The following is a 6614-nucleotide window of genomic DNA, read 5'->3' as shown; positions in this document are numbered from 1 at the left end:
AATAATGAGAAATATTCTGGTTTCAGCTCCTCCTCTATAATACTGATTGTCTGAAAGGAGCAGTATACTTCAGTCTTGTTTAGTCATATGTGCTTTCAAGTCTTAGTATTGATGCAGTTTTCTCCTGCTCATCAGAGTTGCTATCTTGTAATGGTAGAAAAAGTTAGATTAACTTTGAGTCCTATATCGTATCCAATGTCAGGACCCAGTTTCCCAAAGTCATCTTAAAGGCTAAGTTCATCGTTACAACCACAGGATCCTAAAATCATCTCAATCACCGTAATATGATTTTGGGAAACCGGGCCCTGGTAAACTACACCTATAACTGATGCAAGCAGAATGCTACAGTGTGAGGGACTTGACCCAGGACAGCTGGCATGAATCCACTGTCATAAAAAGTAAGTCAAATGTGAAGTATTTTGATGACCTATCACTAGCCACACAAACAAACATGAACACACACTATGTTTGGAAATAGAAAATCCTCCAGTGGAAAATCCTTGAATTCAATGCAGTTAGGTTCAGCCAAAGATGCTTTATTTCCTGAATATCCCTCGCTGGTTGAGCGTTATTGGTGACCATTGCCTGACCCTGGCCTGTGACTCTAACCCCCTCTACAGGCTATAACTACATAAAATGGAAAAGCTTGCATTTCTGAAGAAACTTTCTGTGCTTGCTCCAGCTGTCAAAAAGTATGCTATACTAGTTTGAGAAGATTAAATAATGGGTTAGGATAGTAGTTTGGTGTAACATTATGGTAAGACTTGATCAGCTTTTACTGTGCTACATGTAAGCTGTTCCACACTTACAGACAGAAACAAAAAACAATAGCATGTATTTGCTTTAATCATAGAATAAGGAATGACAGTTAGTGTGGCTTTGTATTTATATGTAATTGATCAGCAGTCATGTACATAACTGTATTCTTAAGACAATAAGAGCTAATGATTAACAAATCAAACATATCTAAGACAAAGAAATAACAGGTTTATACTCCACTAAGCTTAGACTAAATCAAATCAAATGTTATTGGTGGCATACACATATTTTGCAGATGTTATCGCAGGTGCAGCGAAATGCTTATGTTTCTAGCTCCAACAGTGCAGTAATACCTTACAATAAACACAAATCCCGCTCCCCCAAAAAATTAAGCAATATCAGAGTCCGGAATACATATATATAAAAAATAATGGTATGTATAGTCAGTATATGAATAGAAAAGGTGTGTACAGCAGTAGTTATATAGGATGAGCCTTAACTAGAATACAGTATATACATATGAAGTGGGTAAAACAGTAGGTAAGCATAATTAAAGTGACTAGTGTTCAATGACTGTCTTTAAGGTATAGGGCAGAGTACTAGGTGTCCATTTTTGAATAAAGTTCAAATCGATCAAGTCACTATAATATCTTAACTTGTTTTCAAGCAGTAGCTAGGTGGTTGATTCAACATTGTATGGTAAGAAACATTATCAGCTCTAACTATTTTTCCATTGTCATGGCACGATCTTTAGAGGCTTCCGTTTAGAGAAGTTACAAAAGCAAGGAAAGACTTGTGTGATTGTGTGTAGTTGTTTTATTAATAGGGTCAGAGAATGACAGCTCTCCTCTGTCCCAGTCCAGCTTCACTCTGATCCTCTGGGGTGTCTGTCTCACTGTGAGGGGAATGGTTGGCTTTGGTGGGGATTCTGATGAGTATTCACCTTCAGAATTATAATCCACTGCGTATACGCCCCTTCCTCTGTACAGACACCCAGAGCCCATGCGTTTTCCCGACCTCAACATCCCAGAAGTGTGTCCCTGAGTTAAAGCCCTCAAAATCCAGGACAAATGCACGATCAAACCTCTCTGTGACGTCAGGAAGCTTTTGAGCCACACCGAATCTCACACTGGTCAAATCCTCAGACAGGATGAGACTTGGGTGAGCAGTCTTGGGGTTCAGAGTCACAGCAGCTAGACAGAAAGTAGACTGTCAGACCTGGGTTCAAATACATGATTTATGTATTTGAGTTTTTTCAAAAACATAGCTCAAAACAACTACCCTATTTGAAGTATTGGAATGTCTACTTGTAAAACTCTACCAAAAGGTTTTTGAAAGTGTTGTCAAATACTTTCCTGTTTCCAAATACATTCCAATATTCTCAAATCACTATATTTAGATCAGTGGATGCTGCTGAGAGAATGATGCTCCACAATAATGGCTAGAACGAAGCGAATGAAATGGCATCAAACAAAAGGAAACCATGTGTTTGATGTTTTTGATAACATCCCACTCATTCCGCTCCAACCATTACCACGAGCACGTCCTCCCCAATTATGGTGCCACCAACCTCCTGTGATCTAAATACTTTTTTAAACATATATTTTTCATTAATTGAAACACAGCATTATATGTAATTGATTCAGGCCTAGACTCTAGAGGTGGCTTTCACACAACACATTTTTCGTCTTAATCCAGGACCAAGCAGCGTTTCACAATTGCATACTTAAAAAAAAGGGGAATTATGTATTCACTTCAGTTAGTAAATAAATGCCTTCATTGTTACATAATCATACTCACTATATTGAAAAACCTCTAACAATTTCCTGTATCTTCACACATGATCTATGCAGGTTGCCAAGATGCTTGGCCACATGGATCAGTGGTTCTGAAACCTTCTCTGGATTCGGCAGTGTGCACCATCAGCTGTACTGTGGGGTTGGCATAACTTTGTTAAGAACCACAGAGAAGAGAGACAAGAGGCAGATCACTTACCTTTTCACTGTGGCCTTATAGTTCTGCAGAATAACAAAATACCAAATTAATAATACATGTAAACAGTGCAATACATGATATCAAATCAGTTCATCAATAAATGTATCTCAAATAATATCAACAAGTTATTGGTTCTTACATGCAGGAATGAGACGTCTTCTGCTTTCAGCTCCTTCTCTACGGCTCTGTATCTGAAAGTGACGATATCCCTCCGCTCATCTCCCTCTTCTTTTTCTCTTCCTTCTTCAGAGTAGCTAGTCTGACTGCATTGTCCTCTCAAAGTAACTGGTGAAGCTTCTCAAACTCCTTCTCATTCTGCCTCTGTGTCCTGGGCCTGTAGCTGGAGGCCGTGAGAGAAATATGTCAAATATACTTGAATATAACTACCATTCTTACATTCAGTACACAAACTCACTTCTGCGCAGTTGTATTGAACAGCATTATTCAGCAACCTCACCTTAATGTACTTTGCCGTTTCATCACAGGTTAGTTTTACTTCTTTAAAGACCTTCAACTTCATCTGTAAAGGCTTCAATGTAGTTGTGAGTTCCGCCTGGAATGAAAAATGGACACTACTTTGAAGAAAGTCTATTTGGGTTTTTATTACTTTACATAAATATGCTGGTATAAAATGTCCAAATCTCAGCAGAATGAGGTTGTAGTCATAAATGTATTGTCTTATAGTGTTTGTGAGTAGTGAACTACATGTAATTCAACTAGTAAATTTAATTACGTTTTGCAGTAGCTTCGTGGTAGTTTAACTCAATTCAAATCTTGGTAGTGTTTTCAGTAGTTCATTACTTAGTGGTGTATCTAACTACTACAAGAACGACACACAACTTTTTTTTTTGCTAAAATGTAATATGGGTGAAGTAGGCAAGAATTTCCTTTCTTTTTCGACATCGGACCTGTCTTATTCTCTCACTTGAAACACTGTGTGCCTAATTCTCACTTTTTGTGCAAACTCACATAGAAATGTGAGTTATACATCTGTCATTCTCATTGAAAGCAAGTCTAAGTAGCAGTAGCTCTGTTCTATGTGTGCTATTTCTATCCTTCTCGTTCTGGCTGAAATGACATTTTTGCATCTACCTATCAATTCTGAGATTTGTTGGTATTTTGGTCCATTAATATTAGTATGCTCAAATAGTAAACATAAAAATGTCCAATTTTGTGTACTTATCCTTATATATTCTCCAGACTTGCCCAATTTATTTTAGATGAGATTTTATTTGAAACAATTTGACATATGTCTTTAGTATTTTACAGATTGAAAGCTGAAAAAAGTATTCATCCCCAATCTGTTCTGGACAAGTCCGGTCCTGAAGTGTCTTAACAAAATTAAACAAAATTATTTTGTTTGACTTCATCCGGTGTCCAGAAAAAGTGATTTGCCAAAATGCAAATACTGTATGTGCATATTTAATCTGATATCACCAAATGTGCATATTTTAATACAATATGCTCTTTAATTACTTTTTACTTTTATTTCTTATTCTTATCCGTATTCTTTTAAACTGCATTGTTGGTTTGGGGCTGTAAGTAAGCATTTCACTGTAAGGCCTACACCCGTTGTATTCGGTGCATGTGACTAATAACATTTGATTTGAATTTTATTTGACAATATTTCAGAGAAATGTTAATACAAAAACGATCAAATTTGTGTCTACATTCAACTGGTAAAACTTGATTGTGATATGATTATGGGGGATAAATACCCTCAGGTGCGGTGGCTGGCGTTAAATTTAGTTTTTGCTTCTTTTACTTTAGGTTTTGTACACCAGCTTCAAACACTGAAAATACTATATTTTTGGTTATACCGTGGCATTGTTGAATACTCGTTTCTGATTGGCTTGAAGGGCATTATAGAGCGTGCATATTTGAACGGTATAATTCAATAACTATAGTTCATTCTTACATGTTAGAGCTGCTTTTGAAAGCAAACGTCAAATTGAAAACATTATTGGCATTGTTGAATTCGATGTTCATAATAGCAAGCTAGGACTGATGGTTTGGTTAGCTAAACTAGCGAGTCTGTTTGTTTGGTTACCAAGGCAACTACTGTGTATCTCGTAAACTTTCTAGCTACTTCAGTGGACGTTGAATGTGTTCAATTATAGGCATTGGTTTTTTTAATTTTTTTATTTAACCTTTATTTAACCAGGAAGGGCTCATTGAGATTTAAAATCTATTTTTCAAGAGCGTCCTGGCCAAGATAGGCAGCACCAAGTCATTACAAAAAATTACAGACAGACAACATGAAAAACTACAAGTAATCTAGTAAAAACCATTCATGAATTCACAAGAGTATAACAATATCAAAAACAGCAAATTAAAAACATTGACAGGTCAGGGAATCAGCCTCAAAATCCTTCATCAGTGATTTAAAAACACCAATCGGGACAAGTTCTTCCAGTTTAAAATTATTTTGTAAGGTGTTCCAAGGTATGAAAGGGATAATAAATTCGTGGCTCTGTGCGTTCTCTGGAAAATAATGCAACTCCGTGGAAGGTTAGTTACACTCCGCTGGCGCGTCGTGGAACACCTTCCACATTGTTCATTATTTTGCATAGAACGCGTAACCTCTTGTTGATTAACGTTACTTATTGAAAATATATTTCACAGCGGCTTAGAATGATGGTACACTGATTTTCTACACTTGCTTGTTTTGTCACAAACTGATATTAGGCTAACTAATATCTGACTCCAGTGATCTGTTCTTGCAATTTAGTCTATGACATTTACATATTTCACGAAGTAGTGAAATACTTTTTCAAACATTACTTTATTTAGCATTCAATGTAGCTTAACTTTTTCCAGTGTGACGTAACTGTTAGCTTTGGTAAACTACAGTATATTTTCAGAGTAGCTTCCCCTACTTTATAATTCTGTGCAGCTTCATCGATGGGACAGAACTTGTGGTTTGCATGTTTTTTTTGTTTTTTTTTAAGTATGACACACCAAACACACTGGCTGTTTATCATGCAGACAGAAAGGTTTGAGTTTCTCGCCATGCAGACTGCAGAGCACCTCAGACCCTGCTGAAGCTCGGACTCCTCTCATCTGAGAAGCCCACACACATCTTCTTTAAAACCAGGTTAAAAGGAGGTTCTACCTTTGAGGATCTTCTACTGCAAACGGGACATTCCCGAGATGCCTTTTTGTCTCCATAATTCCTTCAGACGGTCTATACAGAATATGTGGCTACTCTACAAGAGTATTGGATCCCTGAAGATGACACAGGATAAATCATCTTATTGGAGAGAATGTTTGGAAGCCATTTTCTTTAAGAAATCCCACCCTGTCACGATATTCTCTAATGGCCTCTGAAGGAAGCAGTATACTTCAGTTTGGTTTAGTCAGACGTGCTTTCAAATCTCAGTATTGATGCCGTTTCTGTTCAGAGTTGCTATCTTGTAGTTGTAGCACGTTGGTTACATCGTATCGTATGTACAACTTTTAGCTGATACAAGTTGTAGAATATGCCCCAACCACTTCCCGAATGACATTTCAACCAATAACCAGTCACCCCCATTTCCTGCAGGGGGCGGAACTGCTTCTTCTTCTTTGACATTATGGCGCTTACACATTTTGTTTGTGCATGCCGCCACCTACTGTGCGGGAGATTACATTTACATTTTAGTCATTTAGCAGACGCTCTTATCCAGAGCAACTTAACAGTAGTGAGTTCATACATTTTCATATTTATTCGTACTGGTCCACCGTGGGAATCAAACCCACAACCCTGGCGTTGCAAGTGCCATGCTCTACCAGCACAGGACCATGTTACATTTTGTGACACAAAAATACAGTGGTGTAAAGTACTTAAGTAAAAATACTTGAAAGTACTACTTAAGTGT

At 37.4% G+C, this 6614-nt stretch overlaps 1 long non-coding RNA gene across 1 annotated transcript; it reads right to left on the bottom strand.

Moving 5' to 3' along the window:
* Positions 1-828: 828 nt before the first annotated feature.
* LOC120065407 lies at positions 829-6287 on the bottom strand. Its single transcript, XR_005478670.1, has 5 exons — positions 5870-6287; positions 3212-3307; positions 2894-3094; positions 2755-2777; positions 829-1952 (listed from the first exon to the last, which is right to left on the bottom strand). It is a non-coding gene; the product is annotated as an uncharacterized LOC120065407 (long non-coding RNA).
* Between the last annotated feature and the right edge of the window lie 327 nt (positions 6288-6614).

This window comes from Salvelinus namaycush, chromosome 20 (assembly GCF_016432855.1).
Source record: "Salvelinus namaycush isolate Seneca chromosome 20, SaNama_1.0, whole genome shotgun sequence".
Classification (NCBI taxonomy): domain Eukaryota; kingdom Metazoa; phylum Chordata; class Actinopteri; order Salmoniformes; family Salmonidae; genus Salvelinus; species Salvelinus namaycush.
The sequence above is the reverse complement of the archived record's forward strand: the minus strand, read 5'-3'. Positions and strand labels throughout refer to the sequence as shown.